We start from the raw sequence: 20236 nt of genomic DNA on the forward strand, positions 1-20236 counted from the left end.
AACACTACTGGCACTAAGAGTATGTGTGTAGAAGGGAGAGAAATCACTTTTATTTCAGAAACGAAATGGATTTATTTATGTGATGTGTTTATTTAAGAGTCTTTAGGAATAAGATTTTGCAGATCTCATTTTTTTAAGTTACTGTTTAAGTAAGCAGCCCATATCTTACTTTACCTGGATAAATTTCATAGAGAAGTAAACACTGGCTGAATGTTACACTTTAATTGCTAGGAGACCAGTCATCTTGTGGTGTCACAGCTACTCAGGTTGAGAACCACTGTGATGGTCTAGACGGTTTATCTGTGTAGGTCTGCCAAAGCAGCATGTGAACTCGCAGGGTTGAAAAACAAGGTGAGAAAAGTAGCTGAAGAAAATTTTATTTGAGATGGCACATATTTCTTCTGAAATTCAAGATGTGTCTCCTAGAGATGTGCCAACTGCTCCAGAAACCTCCATTAGATCTCCCATTGTGGGGTCACACATTCACCGGGGACTCAGTCTTGAGATCTATGATTGAATAAAATGAATTTCAGGCTCTGTCCGAAGGATCCTTGATTAAAAGACCATGTTACATGTTTTGTGTCTCCAAACCAGAGGAAGATAATGATTTTCTTTCTCTGGCCTTTCCCAGAAAACTTTGGATGTATAGGAGTTTTGTAACAAAGAGCAGGTAGTTAGAATGTCAAAAGCTTACAGTTAATTAAAGAAAACCAGACATCTCTCGTGAATGAATTTAGCACTTTTCTACGTATGGGAAGATACAACAGCCTAGGTTCACTGAAAGCATTCGCTTGATATGCACCTTAGCTATCTAGGGTCAGAATCATGTTCTTTCCCATCCTGAGTCCCCTCTGGGTGCACCACTGGGGGCGGCTGTAGTGGCTGAGGGCTTGATGGTGGGCTTCCTGTTTTTATCTTGAGTTCCTTCTGGGTTCACCTTCAGGGACAGCACAGTGGCTGATAGCTTGAGGGCCACAAAATCCTTTGTTTACTGATCTGGCTGGCAACACTCTTACTTCACAGTGTGCTCTTCTCTCTATTCCCTCAGGAAAACAGACTGTATGTAGAGACCATTCTTAATCCTGATCACAATACCACCATGGGCGTCTACCTCAACAAGACCTAAAGTGGTCCTGCTAGCAGTCTGCATGTATAAAGTTTGGCCTGCAAACTTCTTTAGTTTTGCTAAATAAACTAGAGCACCCAACACCCTTTGAACTGCTGTACATCTTCTGACCTCAAAGTCCTTCCTCAAACACCAAACACAACGAGAATGAAAGGGACAGCACATCTACAGAGAATGAGTACACAGGGACTCATCAGTTAAAATATCCTCCAGCTTCCAATTTCTGGTTATGGTGGGCAAGGCTTTTTTGGATCAAACTTCCTGCTTTTGAAAAAAACTACAAGCAATGTATGAAAACATTTCTTATGAGGGAGGTCCCTGGTGGTCTAGTGCTTAGGAACCAACACTTTCACACTTTCTGGGCCTATAGGCACAGGTTTAATCCCTGGTGGAAGAACTAAGATCCCGCCAAGCAGTGTGGCCAAAAAGAAAAAAAAAGAAAAAAACTTACCAATCCTCCTAAAAGGACCTAAGGGGTGAGAAGACAGAAAGGAAATTCCAGACTCAAAACCAGGAGCAAAAAGAACGCAGAGCAAGGTAATTAACTTTTCCTTCTTTCATAAAGGCTATCAGCTTTCTTTTTTTTTCTTTTCTTTCTTTTTTTGCGGCACGCGGGCCTCTCACTGCTGTGGCCCCTCCCGCTGCGGAGCACAGGCTCCGGATGCACAGGCCCAGTGTCCATGGCCCACAGGCCTAGCAGCTCCATGGCATGGAGGGCCCTCCCAGACCGGGGCACGAACCCGCGTCCCCTGCATCGGCAGGCAGACTCTCAACCACTGCGCCACCAGGGAAGCCCTATCAGCTTTCTTTTTGATGACCTCTTAAGGAAACAGGAATAGAAATCAAAGCCCAACGTTAAGTCTCAGGGTAAAGTTCAGTCTAATAGGAGACCCTGCCCACAACTAGCTGGGCCCCAAAGGGCCATAGCCTCACAAACAGCTGAGCTGAAAACAATCCCATCTTCCTTAGAACTTAAAAACAAATGAATTTCACACTGCCTGGTCAGCACAGGGAATCTCAAGGCTTGATCAAGGGGATTTCAGGCTGACAGACACCCCAGAGACCAGAGAGATCAGAATGCACATTATCTAAGAAGGAAGCCATTGTCCTAGGCCTCTTAATATTCTTACTAATTATATTTTGCATACACTGTCCAGCACAGATGGAACTAAGACAGCATGATAAAGAACCAGCACCCGCAGAAGTCAGGCTCAAACAGACTTCAGAATTTGGAACTTCACTGAAAGTATCTACAAGGATAAAAGACAATCTTGGCAAAGCAACCAAGCAGATTTGAAAAACAATCAAGAACTTTTAGGAATGAAAAATGCAGTAGCTGAACTTAAAAACCAAATAGAATGGGTTTAAAGAATGTATTTACATTCAGTTGAAGAGCAAATTAGAAAAATGGTGGATGATGAGAAAAAGTTGCTCTGAACTCACCACGGAAAGACAAAAAGGTGAAAAACAGAAGTATGGATGAACCTGACTAATGTGGAAAGACCTAACACAGGCTAAATCCAAGTCCCAGAAAAGAGAGGAGAGAGGAAGGAAAACCTAATCTTCCAGAACATGGCCAGAAACCATTCAAGCTCCAAGAAGTTAAAGAGGAGAGGGGTGTGGTATTCTCAAGACCTATTTTCCCAGAAGAGGAGAAACAATTTTGAACTTTGGTGGTTTCAATATGCATGCTACAATTCCTACAGTTACCTTTTAAATAGCAGTATCAGAAATGGCTAACATTTAAAATCATTGAGGAAACATAACTACCGTATGACCCGGCAATCCCACTACTGGGCATATACCCTGAGAAAACCATAATTCAAAAAGAGTCATGTACCAAAATGTTCATTGCAGCTCTATTTAAAATAGCCAGGACATGGAAACAAGCTAAGTGTCCATCATCAGATGAATGCATAAAGAAGATGTGGCACATATATACAATGGAATATTACTCAGCCATAAAAAGAAACGAAATTGAGCTATCTGTAATGAGGTGGATAGACCTAGAGTCTGTCATACAGAGTGAAGTCAGTCAGGAAGAGAAAGACAAATACCGTATGCTAACACACATATATGGAATTTAAGAAAAGAAAGTGTCGTGAACAACCTAGGGGTACGACAGGAATAAAGACACAGACCCATTCAAGAATGGACTTGAGGATATGGGGAGGGGGAAAGGCAAGCTGTGACAAAGTGAGAGAGAGGCATGAACATATATACACTACGAAACGTAAGGTAGATAGCTAGTGGGAAGCAGCCGCATAGCATGGGGAGATCAGCTCGGTGCTTTGTGACCGCCTGGAGGGGTGGGATAGGGAGGGTGGGAGGGAGGGAGACGCAAGAGGAAAGAGATATGGGAACATATGTATATGTATAACTAATTCACTTTGTTATAAAGCAGAAAGTAACACACCACTGTAAAGCAATTACACTCCAATAAAGATGTAAAAAAGAAAAAAGTTTTGGTTATAGACAGTGGTGATGGTTACACAACACTGTGACTGTATTTAATGCCACTGAACTGTATATTTATAAATGGTTAAAATAAATATGCTTTATGAGTATTTTACCACAATACAAAAAGAGGAATATAAAAAATTTTTTAAAAAGTTGGAACATTACAAAATAATCAATCCAGGAAAGCTATGAAAGGGAAAGGGAGTGGGGGAAATAGCTGTACACAGAAGAGGCAGGACAAGCAGAAAGCACCATATAAAGTGATACATATATGTGTGTGTGTGTATATATATATATATATATACACATACATATAAATATATATCTCAAACCTTAAATGGGCCACACAAAAAGCCAGCATCAAAAAATAAAATACAGGTCAGGTTTATCAGGTTTACCTACGATCTACAGATATCAAATATCTGGAAAGAAACTGATATGCTGCATGAATGCTAAACAAAGGGATGCTATAAGAGGTGAACTACCAGGGAGATACTGTATTTTAAATTTGTGTGTTCTACCAAGCTTCAAGTAGATACTGCAAAAACTGACAAATATAAAAGGACATATAAAGAATATCACACCCAACATTCCTGGACACTATATTTAATTAAGCACCAAGACTGTCTCCACCATGCCAACCTTCTAGTGGGTCAAGCATGAGCTTTGAACTTGTTTCTACTATCATGAAAGAAATTACTGGAAATACAGTTTGGTAGAAAGAATGGCAGATCAGGATCAAGAACCCACTTCCTTAGATGAAACTTATTTTAAAATTTTATTTTATTATTAAAATTAAATAAATTTAATTTATTAAATTAATAATAAATTTAATTGGATCTTTGTTGCTGCGCACAGGCTTTCTCTAGTTGTGGCGAGCGGGGGCTACTCTTCGTTGTGGTGCACGGGCTTCTCGTTGCAGTGGCTTCTCTTGTTGTGGAGCATGGGCTCTAGGCCCGCAGGCTTCAGTAGTTGCAGCACACCAGCTCAGAAGTTATGACACATTGGCCCTAGAGCACACAGGCTTCAGTAGTTGTGGCGCATGGGCTTAGTTACTCCAGGGCATGTGGCATCTTCCCAGCCCAGGGATCAAACCCGTGTACCCTGCATCGGCAGGCAGATTTTTAACCACTGTGCCATCAGAGAAGTCCTGAAACTTTTTTGATTATACTTTTCCATACTGTTTTCTTCACTTCTGATCCAATCAAATTGGTCTTACATATTCAAAGGATGTGGATGAACAGGGAAAAAAAAGAGGAACACAACCTCATACTGCAAACAGAAGCAAACAAGCCTATCCAACAACACGCTGTTAACCAAGCATAGAGAAAATGCTGAGTAGTAAAGAGACTTCTAGTCTTTGTCTTCCTCAGCCCCAAGAGGTGACTTCTTAGCTCTTAGAACATCCAGCCTGGTAACAGTGTTTCTGGTGACCTGGGGGCTTCCGGCTACACTTGACAGTCTAACAGTGTGATATATGGTAGGGACTTGGGGCCATTGGGTATTAGCTCTACCACTGAAGGGACCAGAGGCTAGGATCAGCCACAGGGGTGGTCAGCCACATGGCTGAGCCCCAATAAAAACTCTGGACACTAAGGCTTGGGTGGGTCTGTCTGGTTGACCAAACTTCATGTCTGCTGTCACACGTCACAGCCAGGAATACTGAGCAATATCCATGACTTCACTGGGAGAAGACAATTGGAAGGTTTGTGTGTGTAGCTTTCCTAGACCGTGCCCTACTGCACCTCTTCCCTTGGCTGACTTTAATCGGTATCCTTTCCCTATAATAAATTGTAACCGTGAGCGTAACAGCCTCCAGTGGGTATTGCAAGCTGTTCTAAAGTGTTATTAAATCTGGGTGTGGTTTGGGGAACCCTCCCACCCACAAACTTGCAAGTGGTATCAGATATCAGGGTGTGGTATTGAGGATGACAATCTAACACTGCCACTGCTCGTAATCTACCAATACCACGTTAGTAATACCAGGAATATAATTCCAGGGTCAAAAAGAACTACAAAAACACCTTTGTCTCCACTCAGTGGATTTCTTGTCCCTAGGAAAACTGGCTTTGCAATTTTGATGTTATTTTATGTGTACTGTTTATAAAACTAAGTAACTTAATTAATACCAGGAGTTTCATCACAAGAGAAAGAGATACAGATATATGTAAAACAAAGTTAAGTTGGGGGGAAAATCTGTAAAGTTAAATTTTAACTGGAAATTTAATTTAATAAATAACGTTTACTTTAATTGGAAATAGGACATACAATTCAACTTCAAAAATTATTTTCAAAGGATTGCAAAAGTTGAGAAAATAAGAATAACGAGTCCCCATGTACGCACCCCCAGCTTCAACATTTTCTAACCCACGGCCAGCCTTGATTCATCTTTACCTAAGCAGTCCTGCACTGGGTCATTCTGAAACAAACGCCCAGCCACAGATCATTTGAACCTGAAATATTCTGGTACTCCTCTCTAAAAGGCAAGCAACTGCAACGGATTGCTAGGTTTCTTAGTCTCTTCCAATTTATGCTCTCTCTCTTTTCATCCACGTTTGAGTCTGTTCTCCTTTTTGACAAGAATTCCTCACGAGAGGTATCGTGCACTGCCACTGGGAGGCACATCATGTCTGGTTATCTCTTTTGTTGTCATGTTGAAATCAAGCAACAGGTTTAGGTGTCGTAAGCGTGACCCCCAACACTAATATCCACTCGCAATGTTTTCACTTAAGGAAAAGAACTTTGACACCAATGAAGTATTCTGGTCTACAATTTCCAGGTGAGTAGTAAATAATCAGGAGTGCAGGTAGCACAGGTGCAAAGTCCTTGTGGTGAAATAATACTTGAACAACCCCAGACTGTGGAGTACTGAATTAGACAGGAAGCCTGCACTCTATAAAATTCAAAACAGGGAGGAAAACTCAGGTTAAAAGAGTCCCAAAGAGACACTACAGAAAACTGTGTGTGAGAACATTGGCTGGTCCTTGGATCCACGTGGGGAAGGGAACACAGGCACAGGAAAAGAAAGAAAGAATGTAAAAGCAATAGAACAAGATGTGAACAATCATTTGCAGGTAGGCAGAAAATAAGCTGCCATCGGTTATTTGTCCTTGTCCTATTTTTTCAGTCTTTTTATATTTTGTGGTATTTTTGTTAAAACCAGTTGGGGAAAATATTGTACTTCATTAGCACATCAGATACCAGTTAACACTGGATGTGAACCTCTGTCAGAGGAATCTGAGGAGTGGAGAGGGGAAACAACTCTGCAGAGAAACATTTCATCAACACCAGGTTAAGGTTATTCGGACACCTTTAGCCCTTTACCTCAAGGAACTCACCTAAAGTCATCACACTCGAAACAAAGTTTCCCTCTCGTGGCCAACTGTAGTTTATATAGCTAACCTGCAGAGACTGGGCTGATGGATGCAGCCCAAAGGGAAGTCACACAACTGTTTAGCGTCAAGTTCAAGAGACCGTCTGGCAACTTCTCGTCCCAAATGTGTGGACTGGGATGAGAATGGGACTCAAGGAGAACATCTCTGCCAGAAGCAACCGTCACTTATCTCTCTGACTTCCACATTGCAGTTCTATCTAATCAAGGTAGGGTACAAGTAAAATAGAAGGAGCAACAGGAAAAAGGAAGAAAGAGAGAGAAGGTTGGGAGGGAAGAAAGGAAACAAATACTTACCTGTGTCCAATTTGATAAAGTTGGGTATGTTGCCAGTCCCTAAATCAATCAGTACTGTGTCGTTCACCTTGATGAGACAACCTGGGTATTGAACAGTACAAGCATATGAGTTACCAAGTGCAGGATTCCCTTTGAACCCACAGTTAACTTCCTCACTTCGCGTACTATCTCACACAGCAAAGAAAACCGATATAAAGTGTAAAAGCAAAGCCAACTGAAACCACCACCTAATTATTATCCCATCTGCATGATCAGATCCCCCAGATGGCTGTCCTCTTGCTCTCTGTACATCCCCTGCTGGACCAGTGCCTGCTTCGCCTACACCCTACTCACATGATTGACTTTGTCCTACATACCTGCCCCTGCCCCAGCTAGTGATTCCTGTAGCTTTAGATCAGAACACCTTTACCAGGATAGCTTAACAAAGGGGCAGTGAGGGGTGTGCCCCTCTACTAGTTTCCCTGGTAACTAATGAGCCAACCTGGTGTCAATTCCACCTATAACTGGTAACCTTCCCCCTACCCCAGGAGTCCTGCCTGCTGTGAGCTGCACATAATGGGGTGTTGCTCCAGGACCTTGCTTAGATGTGTAAGCCCCGCCCCCAGCCATTAAACCACTGATGTCTACCTTGCTGACTCCAGGCTCTTTCTTTGGTCTTAAAGCTGGGCAAGTGCAGGGTTTGCAGGCCTAGGGCTTGCAGGCCTCTGGCCTGCAGCCCAAGAGTGAGACAAAGGAAATCTCACAGGGATGAAAGATTCAGGATATATAAAATTTTAAAAATAATAAAGTAAGATAAAATAAAGTAAGGTCAATAGAACGCTATGATAGTTTGATTTAAAATAAGAAATATGTTACTTTGGTCTTCATCCAAGGTTCTTCCTAACACAGAAATCAGTGAAAAGGTGAAATCAATGTCTTTTTTTATCCCTAACAAGCTTTTCAACCATGAGTTTATTTTAATGAGGAGACTTTTGGAAAACCCTGGATTACTATAGGATGGCAGCTGAAATATTTACAGACAAAATGATATTGTGTGTGGGATTTGCTTCGAAATATGAGGAGAAGTGAATGGAAGTGTAAGAGAAACAAATTTGGCCATGACTGATCCATGTTGAAATTTGGTCAGAGGACCATAGGGATTTATTTTACTATTTTTATACATTTATAGTTCTCCAAAACTTAAAAGGAATTTTAAAATGTATTTCCACTCTGTTTTAAGAACTCTAATTTTAAGAAATACTTTCAAACAATACAAATCGGAGGAAATGGTGACATAAGCAAAGAGAGGAATATTGATTATTACTTATTCCCACAACAGAAGAATATTTATTTAAGGAGTTTTCAACCAAAGTTTGACAACTCAGTGATCATAGGAAGAAAAAATTAGTTTACTTGTAGCTCTGTTTTAAAAGAAGCTGGTGGCAGCATTTTGACAGTTTCTTGAAAAGGGATATCAACATTTGCAATCTACCTCTGACTACCCTGAGTAAGACTGCCAATAAAATAGGGCAGTTTTCTTAATGACAAAGGAAACATATAACCATATTATGTCATACAGTTTATGATGCTCCCACGACGTCAGGAATTTATTCTAGGGCCTACAATAGTGCCAGGTAAGTAGCAGGTGTTCAGTAAATATGTTTTATTAATAAAGGAATGAATACATGAAAAAACATACGAATGACTGAGTTCTAAATTTTAATTGAGGAAGATATAGTATTTTATATCACTTCATCATGGGGACACAAACTTAAGGATATACAAAGATAAACATAAGGCAACAGGACTTAACTTTTCGTTCATGTGGGATATGCTCCTGACAGTCCTTAATTGATCAGAAGTTGCAAAATCAAGCCCACCATCTGCTCCACCACAGCCTCTAACACAGACCATTTGTCTTTTCCAGCATGAACAATGAACACTCAAAAAGGGGTCCTCCACAGGCAGCACAGAACTTTTCTTCATTGGTCTCGATTTTACTTCCTTACTATGATCTTATAAAAGCAATCACATGCAAGGCAGAGCATGGAGAAGTAAAACAGAGAAGTGGCAAATGTAAGAGGCCACTGCACGGCCATAGAAGCTGCATTTGGCTAAGATGGGATTTAAACAACAAAAATCCCCCAGCTCTCTATCAGGGAAACACTTCCAATGGAAATCTGTTTGAGCTGGGGATAGAGGGTGGAGAGGGGTATGTTATTCAGTGTTATTCAAAAGCACCTGTCTGGGGCATTTCTATGCTGGCACAGCTGCTAAGAAGAAGCACAGAGAAAATGCGTTCTGCAAGCCTCCCCACATGAATGGAGACTGTACCTCAGATATAAATAACTTGCCATTTGCATCCTCTAGAGTCCCGTGGTAGACAGTTCTTTGTTTGATTTTAAAGTTTCAAATAGCTCAGGGAAGTTAGAGAGGGCCTAACTGTCCTCACTTGCTTACCCATGCTGTCTGCTTGGCTGCTCATTCTACTAAGGAATGTTTTGTGAGTCTCTACTTCCACTGCAGTATATACACTAAGAAATTGACGAGGGAAAAAATATCAAAACAAAGATTAGAAACACATAGCAACAGATGACAACTGTGAATAGCATAAAGTTTTCAGTCTTAGTACTACTTACAAACTCTATTGTCCATATTTTCAACGGAAAAGAGGGAGAAGAAAGCTACAGGAAGAGTTGTATTTTCTTTCTGTCTTTCTTTCTTTCACATTTTGTGACTGATCTTGTTTTACTCATCCAAAGCTTCATGAAGAAGAGTGCCTTTAAATATAGTAAGTATATATTAGGCAAAATATTTATATCACTTGGCAATTCAAAGAATAGTTGTACCCTTTTATTGAATAAAAATATTTTTCCTCATGAGCTAGTTCTAAGATTTCTTAAGAAATGTTGGCAAGATTCCAGCATGGGGCGGGGGGCCTTCTGAGCAAAAGCACATGCTCTCCTGTGAGTGACTCGCCTGGTAGCTGTAGTTCCCACGGAAGCTAGCTTCCTCAAGAAAGCGCCTTCAAAGGTTATCGTGTCCATGTCGTGACTGCTCTATCCATCAGCGGATCCAGTGACTCAGTGAAAACACACCTTCTTTCTTCTATTTTCACTTTCCTGCAGGGCAGAGCAGCAGAGCGGTAGCTCCACCACTGCCCTCCTTGTCGGTCAAGATCAGATGGGGCGGACTGGAAAGGCAGGCGGGGCTGCTGAGGCCGGGTGAGGGTGGGCTGTGTGCCTGCCGGGGGCTCCGTGACCAGCCTCAGACCCGGGGTGGGCACGGAAAGGTGCACGGAAACCAGGGGCTATGGGTGCCCAGCCCGCGCGGGAGACCAAGCTCCGCAAAGCGCACCCCGCACTGACTTAGGACTGAGCCCCTAAGGTGGCATCTTAACAGAACATAAAGGGTGCGAAAGTGTACACTATACATGATAAATGCACACAGGAGAAACGGGACGAGTGACGAGTTCAGCACATAGTGTTTGCATTTCCGATGTCAGAACACAAAACCGGCCCCAAAGATCCATTCTACCACATGGCAAATACTGAAGAACCAAGTTTCAGTCTTAAAATACATCTTAAAGTCAGTATTCTCCTTCAAGGAGGAAGAAAAGAACCATGAATAAATGACAATAGAGTGAATTTGCCTGAGTTTCTGTCTTCCACCCTTCAAGTCAAAGAAAACAGCATGGAAACTGTCGAATCTTCACACAACAGCTACTCTTTTATAAATAAACCTGTTTGAGATGTAATTTAACAACAAGGAAAAGCCAAGCCCTGCTTGGCTTTTCGAAAAAAAATTGGACTTTCGAAAAAAAAATTGTATATTAATAACTTTGCACAAATATTTGAAAGAACAATTTTAGCTAGACAATTTTAGAACTTCGCAGAAATAAATAGGCAGATTAAATACTCCAGCAAACATCATCAACCGGCAGCAGGGGTATGTTAGCCCGTGGTCTCGTGAAAAATGTTATCTTCTCCCTGGGTGGGCATGGAAAAAAATTATGTTAGAAGGTGATATGCAGACACTGAAAGCTGGCAGGAAGCTCTCATATCAATGATGGCTTTCCTTGTTCAAAGAACAATCAGAATTTGAATTTCCATAATATATGTTCGTATACAAATTCTCAAATTTTAATAGAAGTTATGATACTCCTAGGAGGGCAGGGATTTATCTCCAGTGGCTGGAAGAGTGCCTGCTACATAGTGTTAACTCTTGTTCTATCAACAAATGAATACATTTAAAAATATATCAATAGATGAATTCTAAATCAAAACTGAAGGAAGTGGTTATAATATCTTGTGTCATTTTATGATAAGGACATAAAAATTACAGGTATAGAAAAAAACAAAGCTAAAAGTCAGGCACAAAGTAGTATGGATAGAACTGTGTTAACTGCAGCTGTATAAAAGAACAAAACCATGCAAAACTAATTTATGTCATTAGAATTCAACACAGTGTTTAAGGAAATTTGCAGAGTAATCTGGAAATGCTGATAATGTTTTGATTTCTGTCATGTTCAGTTTATGAGAACTCACTAAACTGTCTTGGTAAGAAAAGAACATTTTCCTGAATATAGAGTATGCTTCACTCTAAATTTTAAAAAGCAAAGATAACACATACTGTACATATGTAAATTGCTGTTATTTATGATCATAAACATAAAAGATGTTACAAGAGCCGGTAAGTGAATTATGTTTATTAGATGAAATCAGTCATGAAAAAAATAACAGGTTAGGTAGTAACATGTGGTATGTTAATTCTTAATAAGCTGAATGCAAAATTAAACAAAAATGATCACACCTGGCCTTAATTACAGCTCCACAGAAAATAAATCAGGAGAAAAATCGCACAATGCTAACAGCAGTGGGGATTCCAGCTTTGTTCTCGACTTCCTTGTGGGTCTCTCTCAATACTTTACTTACTCTTATAATGACAAAGGTATGACAGTAAAAATTCAAGCGCGAGAGTGAGGCCTGGGCTTCTCCCCACCTGAACGTCTGCACCCACCTGGATGGGCTCTTTGAGGTTCCGCCCGCGCAGCTGGCACACCCCTTTGGAGGCCTTCTTCAGCGTCTTCTCAGCGGCCTGTTCTTGAATGGAAGTCAAGTTTGGTCTGTCTCGTCTGGAACAGCAACGCGGGGTGAACCAGACGGGTTTGCTTCCAGTTTTAAGGAAGAGCGATGGAAGCCCCTGCCAGCTCCGGGCACCGGGAGGCGAGAAAGGCCCGGCCGCCTGCCCCCTCCCCGCGTTGGCGGGCCGGGGCCTCACCTGCCTCTCGGCCTCCCGCAGCAGGCTCCGGAAGCGCTCGTCGCGCAGCAGCCAGGCCGGGGGCTCGGCGTGGCCGCGGAGCTGGGCGTCCTCCAGGCGCTGGCGCAGCTCGCGCAGGTCGCACAGCTCCTCGGTCAGCTGCCGCTGCCGCGTCCGCGACGCCTGGAGGTCCAGCTCCAGGTCCAGGGACGTGCGCGCCGCCAGCGCCGCCAGGGAGGACCTGCAGGGCTGCGAGACCGCGGCCGTGAGCGCGCCCACCCCGCCCGCGCCCTTCCCGCAGCTTCTTCCCCGAGTGACCGACCCCACTGGAGAGAGACAGCCGCAGCGTGGCCCGACGCCAACACAACACGGATGGGGGCCACACGGGTTCAAACCTCCACTCCGGTAACGAGCCAGTGACAGCAAGCTGTCCGCTGTAATGACGACCTAGGCTTTGGCTAAAGCGCAGAGAAACAGACCCTCTCACACGGGGCAGGAGGGCGTCATCTTTCTCAAGTGCTACTTGACAATATAAGCAAGAGCCACAAAATGTTGTGTTTTCTTTGGTTCTGAAATTTCATGTGACTTGCACCTGAAAGGCACAGCTGATGATGTGCAAAAGCTTTATGACAGAAAAATTCCTAAATACCTGACAAGAGAAAAGTGATCAAATACATTATAAGGCCCGCAGAAAACGCAGCTACTGTAGAAAGATGAAAAATAGACCGACATGGCAAAATCTTAATGGCCTACTGTATAACGGGAAAAAAGCACGTTATAAACCACGTTGAGGGCTTTCTGGTTAAACACACACAAGCTGTCAAAAACGTTCCTCCCCAGGGAATTCCCTGGTAGTCCGATGGTTAGGACTCCCCGCTTCCAATGCTGGGCTGCAAATTCAATCCCTGGTCAGAGAACTACAACTGCAAGCCGCACAGCGAGGCCGAACATCAACAACAACAACAACAAAAAACGCTCCTCCCCACACACGCCTGAAGTAAGCAAGTCTCCTGTTTTCAAGAAAGCTCTAAGACGAGAATAGAATTTTGTACACGGAGCTGAGAGCAGTACTTCCCACGCCATGGCTAACAACGCTGGGGAAGGCAGTTAGTGCAACAAAATCACAACTCCACGAGCCTATCAGCGTTGTTGGGAGGACTGAATAATTGTATGCGTTTTACACACCCATAACACTATTTTGCACATATACAGAAGTTAAATGCAAATCTAAGTGACTTAATAAACACAAACTCATTTAAAAGCTCTCCTGAATTCATAGTAGAGCTCACTGGTTCCCAACCACGGGTGACTTGGGCCCTCCGGGGACATTTTTGGTCGTCACAACTGGGGGAGGGGGTGGTACCGGCAACTAGTGGGTCAAGGCCAGGGATGCAGCTCAACGGCCCACAGTGCACAGGACAGCCCCCAACAAAGACAGACCTAGGCCAAAATGCCAACAGCATGGCTGCTGAGAAATACTTTTGTTGCTGAGTTATGTATTTTCTTATCACTCTCAGTCAGCGGCTACTCTAAATACAACCACCACAAGGAGATCTGGGAATTTCTTTTCTTTCAAAGAATCTTGCCCGGGAAAGTCAGGGAACCACTACCTTACAAATTAAAAGGAGCAAAAACTGTGTAAACTGGCGTGACGTGGAGAAAAACTCCGGTGTATATAAAGGAAAACTGTAGAACAGTCCTATGTAGGAGAATGCGCCACGGTGAAAGACCCAAATTTTCTAAACTGTATATACTCCCTTGTCAAAAAAGAAAGAAGAATCTCTCATACAGAATGGCTGTTTATTAATTTATTATATTTTAAAATGTAAAGATCATGTATTATCTTAGATTATGACATTATCTTAGGAAATTAACAAATACTGGTAACATTGACATTACATACACTTTTAAAAATTATATCTAAGTAAACAAGGAAATAAACATATTACCTTTCAATTAATCTTACCTAAAATATTACCCCTTCAGGTTTGTGGAAATAACTCCCAGCGTACATACAGACGGCAGATTAGTCTACGTGGCACATACCTGCTTATAGCGAAGGGTTCGTCTTTCCAAAGTGTTTCGGACAAGGGGGGACTTGCGGGCCAGCATTGAACTGTCGCTGTCACTACGATAAAGCTACACCAAAAAGACGGAGGTTCAGAAACACTTCCTCAAGAGTTCAACATTCATTCTCTGTGTACTCTGAACTGGATTATTTTGTTTCTCGTGCAGGTACTCAAACAGTTATGACGTTTAGAGCTTTTACCAAGACTTTGGGTTTCGCGTACAAGAAAACCCCACACAAGAGTTTCAGGCCAAACAAAGACAAACCAAATAAGCAGACCAACCCCCGGCCCCACCCCTGCTTCAGGTCCATCAACCGAACCAGCTGAGGTTTTCCAGGCTAATCGCGCAACACAATTTCGGTCCTATCAATGCCAACTGCCACTTGGTACGGTGTGACGCTCATGTAAACCCGCACTCCCCTCAGCGCTTTTCACTTTTTATCAGTCATTCTCATTTGCTGTGTTTCTAGCTTTGGCAAGAGCTGGGAAGAGTGGCGTTCCAGATAAGAGCCTCGTTCCTGGCAGGAGGACAAGCCCACACCACTAACACCCACCCTGCCCGTCAAGGGAAAAGGCCTGTCTTTAAAAAGAAAAATAAATAATGCCGACTTCACTGGAGCCGAGACGTTACGTATTTCATTTGGCGGCAGGTTTTCATTTCAGGATCAACATGTATCTGTGTGAAAGCAAAGTCCTGGCCTTCACGGCCTTACTTTCCATGCCAGTGAACCCCAGATAGCTGGAAATGTTGCAGCACTGCACTTACGTGCCTCCCAGTCATCACAAACATATATAAAAACAGAGGCCTCTAGAAGCATCGCCGGTCAGTGCGTGTGCCTTTGTGCTGGGCACAAAGCACAGTGCAGGGGCTGGAGGCCTGTCTCTGGGGAGGTGAAGGGCTTCCTCCTTCACCGCCCCGTCCTCCTCAGCAAGCAGGCGGGAGGAGGCTGCTCCACAGGGGTTCAGCAGGAGTCTAGGATAAGGAAGGATGGCCTTCGATCAGGCACCTCCAGCCGCGTGATGAAGCATCAGGCCCCACAGGGCCGCAGCCTGATGGGGCGGGAGTGCCCCGCCTGACCCTGGGCTGCCCGGGGCAGCGCGACCGGGACACCTCACTGTGTGGGGAGAGGAGCTGCAGGCCTCGCAAACGTGGCCACCCGGGCCCCAGCCCCTGTTGCTCCCTCCTGTGAGTAAAGGATTCCCTGCCCAAGTATCCATTGACAGACGAATGGATAAAGCAGGCGTGGCACATATATACAGTGGAATATTCCTCAGCCATAAAAAGAAACGAAACTGAGTTACTTGTAGTGAGGTGGATGGACCTAGAGTCTGTCATACAAAGTAAAGTAAGTCGGAAAGAGAGAAACAAATACCCGTATGCTAACACATATATATGGAATCTAAAAAAAAAGGCTCTGAAGAACCTAGGGGCAGGACAGGAATAAAGACGCAGACGTAGAGGATGGACTTGAGGACATGGGGAGGGGGAAGGGTGAGCTGGGACAAAGTGAGAGAGAGGCGTGGACTTATATATACACTACCAAATGCAAAACAGATAGCTAGTGGGAAGCAGTCCCATAGCACAGGGAGATCAGCTCCCTGCTTTGTGACCACCTAGAAGGGTGGAGTAGAAAGGGTGGGAGGGAGACGCAAGAGGGAGGGGATATGCGGATGTATGCACAGATATAGCTGATTCACTTTGTTATACAGCAGAAGCTAACGCAACAATGTAAAGCAATTATACTCCAATAAAGATCTATTAAAAAAATACCACAGACTAGGGAGATTAAACAACAGAAAAGTATTTTTTCACAATTATGGAACTCAAGTCCTAGGTCAGGAGGGCTGTCAGCAGGGTTGATTTCTATTTTGTTTATGTCTGGTTTAATCATTACTTCCTTCCTTGTGTTAGTTGTCATTTATTTGCTCCTTTTCTAGTTCTTTAAGTTGTAAGGTTTTGGTTTGTTGAATTGAGATATTTCTTCCTTTGTAAGGTAAGAGTTTATAGCCATTAATTTCCGTCTTAGTAGAGAGGAGGAAAACTTGCCACAACGTGGCAATGATGTTCTAGATATGACACCAAAAGCACAGGCCACAAAAGTAAAAAGGGCACAATCAACAGACCTCAAAGACAACCCACTGAATGGGAGAAAATATACCCAAACCATGTATCCAGTAAAGAATTAATATCCAAAGTATCTGAAGAACTCCTGCAAGTCAAAAACAAACAAATCTGATTTTAAAACTGGCAAAGAACTTAAAGAAGATATACAAATAGCCATTAAGCTACATGAAAATATGATCACACTATGAATCCCTAGGGAAATAAAAAGCAAATCCACAACAAATACTACTTTACATCCATTAGGATAATTATTGTGAAAGAAGCAGAAAACAACAAGTTTTGGCAAAGACTGGGAGAAAATGGAACTTCAAGTGCACTGCTCACAGGAATGCAAAATTGTGCAGCCACTGTAGAAGAAAATATGATGGATTCTTAAAACATTTACTGTTGAATTACCATATGATGACCCATTTTATCTCTAGGTATACACCCAAAAGAAATGAAAGCAGGGACTGAAACAGATATTTGTATAACAATTTTCTAGCAACATTATTCATCATAGCCAAAAGATGGATGCAACTCAAGTGTACATCGACAGATGAATGTATAAACAAAATGTGTTACATATGTACAGAGGAATATTGTTCAGCCTTAAAAAGAAAGGAAATTCTGATGCAACCAACATGGATGAACGCTGAAGACATATGCTAAGTGAAATAATTCAGACACAAAATGATAAATATTGTATGACCGCATTTATAGCAGGTAGCCAAACTAGGCAATCTCAGAGAAACAGAAAGTGGAACAGTGTTTACTAAGACCTGGTTTGGGAAGAACTGGGAGTTACTATTCAATGGGTACAGAGTTTCAGTTTGAGATAACGGAAAAGTTCTGGAAATGTAATGGCAATGACTGTACAACATTACGAACGTACTTAATGCCACTAAATTATACACCTGAAAGGGTTAAATAGGTAAATTTTATGTTATATATTTGCCACAATAAAAAACTTAATAAAGCTTTAAAAGCTCAAAACAATCAGTATTATACTTTACTGATTTATTTGGTCTCTTGCATGCATGCTCTTGAAAGCAGGGCTGTTTCTTTTCTGTGCTGTGCATGTGCAATCGGTTGTACATAACAGGTGTTCAATAAATACCTGAGGAAAGAATAGATATGGAGAGTAGGTACTGGTATCTACAAAAATTAAAGAAAACTATATATTGTCCCTGCTATCAATAAATGTATCATCCATTGAGCAGATCAGTTACACGCATTAAATACCTGAAGAATTCCAAAGAAACATGAAAACAATATGCAACAGTGTAGTATTGACTGTAATATGTAAATACTCACGGAATTCAGGATGAATTACTACGGGAAAATCATCAAGAAGAAAATCTGAGTAACGTGCGACATAAAAGGAAAAAGAACGCAGTCTGAAATGGCATAGAGTGGGCACAAAGCAAATGTAAAAATTCAGGAGAAAACTTTAAAGTGGCACCAAAAAGACTAGGGGGTTGGGGGAAGCCATAAAAAGCCTATTAGATCTATTTAGCTAATAGCAGGTCTGCAAGTTAGGATAAAGTACCTAGGTTTGCACTGATGAGTCAGAAAAAAAATACAGCATCCTAAGCAAAGTGATGACCTAAGGGAAAGATTTAAGGGAATCAATCTGAGGCTGAAATGAAAAATAAACTAATGTGGGTGGAAAATAAAGGCAATTTATGCAAAAAGTTCCCATAATGATCCGTTAAAGATATACCGAAGCCTATGGATCCTCTCCCCAAGAAAAAAATCCATATACGTTGTTGTGGCATATGATTATCAGGTTGAGGACCTCAGACCTAGGCTAAAGAACTGGCTGTGAAAAGAGAATGGCATGATTAAATCTAGGAGTTTACAATAAAGTAATGTAAAAAAACCTTAAAATCAGACACTTGCACTATGGATCCATTCACATAAATCAAATAGACTAAAATTGACCGATATTTGATTTTTAGATCTATAAACTGTTTGCTCTCTAGGGACATGGTTTCCTAGGACTGCTTCAGGATTTTTAGCGAAGACTGAAACTCACAACTTCATGTTTTCTTTTAAAAGCATAAAACTAGCATCAAAATAAATGACAGTGTTGGATTATGATACAGAGACAGGAAAACAAAGCTGTGATTCCAAACTTATAACAAAAAATTTACTTTTAAAAATTAAGGGGGACGATCTCCCCCCAAGACACTTATTAACTACAAGGGAAAAAATATTAATTTATTGTGGAAGAAACGTTGACAGACGTCATTTTAACAACATAAATAAAGCTGACTTCTTTAGCAGTATAGCAAATTCACAACATGTGTCCCTGATAGTATACATATGACTCAACGTCACTTCTAGATATTTCTGCCAAAAACACAAACCTGAATCTAATGAGGAAAAATCAGACAAAGCCACATGGAGGGACGTCCCACAAAATAATGGGCCTGAATTTGTCAAACATGGTTAAGGTCATAAAAGACAAAAATGTTCCAGAATAATGAAGATGAAGGAACTTGAGAGGTAAAAGCAAAGCATAAACCTTTATTGGAACCTTGACAAAATTTTTTTTCTTTTTCTTTAAACCATATTTGTGTTTCAATTGGTTAAATTTAAATATGTCTATAGATTTGAAAATAGTACTAATTAGTTAATTTTCTGATTTGATTACTATGGTAATGAGGCAATCATTGTCTCTAGGAAAATACACTGAAGAATTGACTGGGAAAGGGTATGATATCTATAAGGTATTCTCAAATCAGAAAAGAAATTATATCATGTTAAGTAAATGGAACACTTGATTGTTAACTGGATCCCAAATAAACAACAAAAGAAACAAACCAAAATGCAACTAAATAATAAACAAATAGGACTTCAAAGGAAATACCTAACTTTTAAAAATACTTATGAAGCTGTGGACTAAGGATGCCACCTGCCATATCAGTGAACAACAGCCATCAGACACTACAGCTGCCCCCAGTGCTGAGCCCTGAGGGAACTCAAGATAAAAACAGGAAGCCCACCATCAAGCCCTCAGCCACTACAGCCGCCCCCGATGGTGCACCCAGAGGGGACTCAGGATGGGAAAGAACACGATTCTGACCCTAGATAGCTAAGGTGCATATCAAAGGAATGCTTTCAGTGAGCCCAGACTCTTGTATCTTCCCCTATGTAGAAAAGTGCTGCATTCATTCACTTGAGATGTCCGGTTTTCTATAATTAACTTGCAGCAGTGGTGGAGGCAAGTCCTTGTACTGTGCAACCATCCCTATGCGGAAACCCACTCATTTTAACGAAAGCTTGCTCTGCTGGGAGCACGGATAAGTTCTGAGCATTGTGGTGGTTTTACACTACCAGAGGGAAAACCCAAGACACGTAAAAGGAGCCTAAACGACTTTAGGGCAAAATCCCGGAGGAGTTTAGACTCACAAGCAGGCACGCTGGCACCCCACAATTTCACTAGAAAATTTTATCCCCAACAAATTCAAACTTAAAATGGGAAACAGACACTCCTCAAACAGGGAAAAATGGAGTGTCACGAAAGCCAGCCTCCTCGCTAA

General features: G+C 41.9%; 1 long non-coding RNA gene and 1 pseudogene across 1 annotated transcript; both read right to left on the reverse strand.

Moving 5' to 3' along the window:
- Positions 1-361: 361 nt before the first annotated feature.
- LOC117310604 (uncharacterized) lies at positions 362-10002 on the reverse strand. Its single transcript, XR_004524735.1, has 3 exons — positions 9893-10002; positions 7275-7355; positions 362-507 (listed from the first exon to the last, which is right to left on the reverse strand). It is a non-coding gene; the product is annotated as an uncharacterized lncRNA (long non-coding RNA).
- Positions 10003-12179: 2177 nt separating this feature from the next.
- Positions 12180-14892, reverse strand: LOC117310632 (protein WWC3-like; annotated as a pseudogene).
- Between the last annotated feature and the right edge of the window lie 5344 nt (positions 14893-20236).

This window comes from Tursiops truncatus (genome assembly GCF_011762595.2).
Source record: "Tursiops truncatus isolate mTurTru1 chromosome Y unlocalized genomic scaffold, mTurTru1.mat.Y SUPER_Y_unloc_1, whole genome shotgun sequence".
NCBI classification, from domain to species: Eukaryota; Metazoa; Chordata; class Mammalia; order Artiodactyla; family Delphinidae; genus Tursiops; species Tursiops truncatus.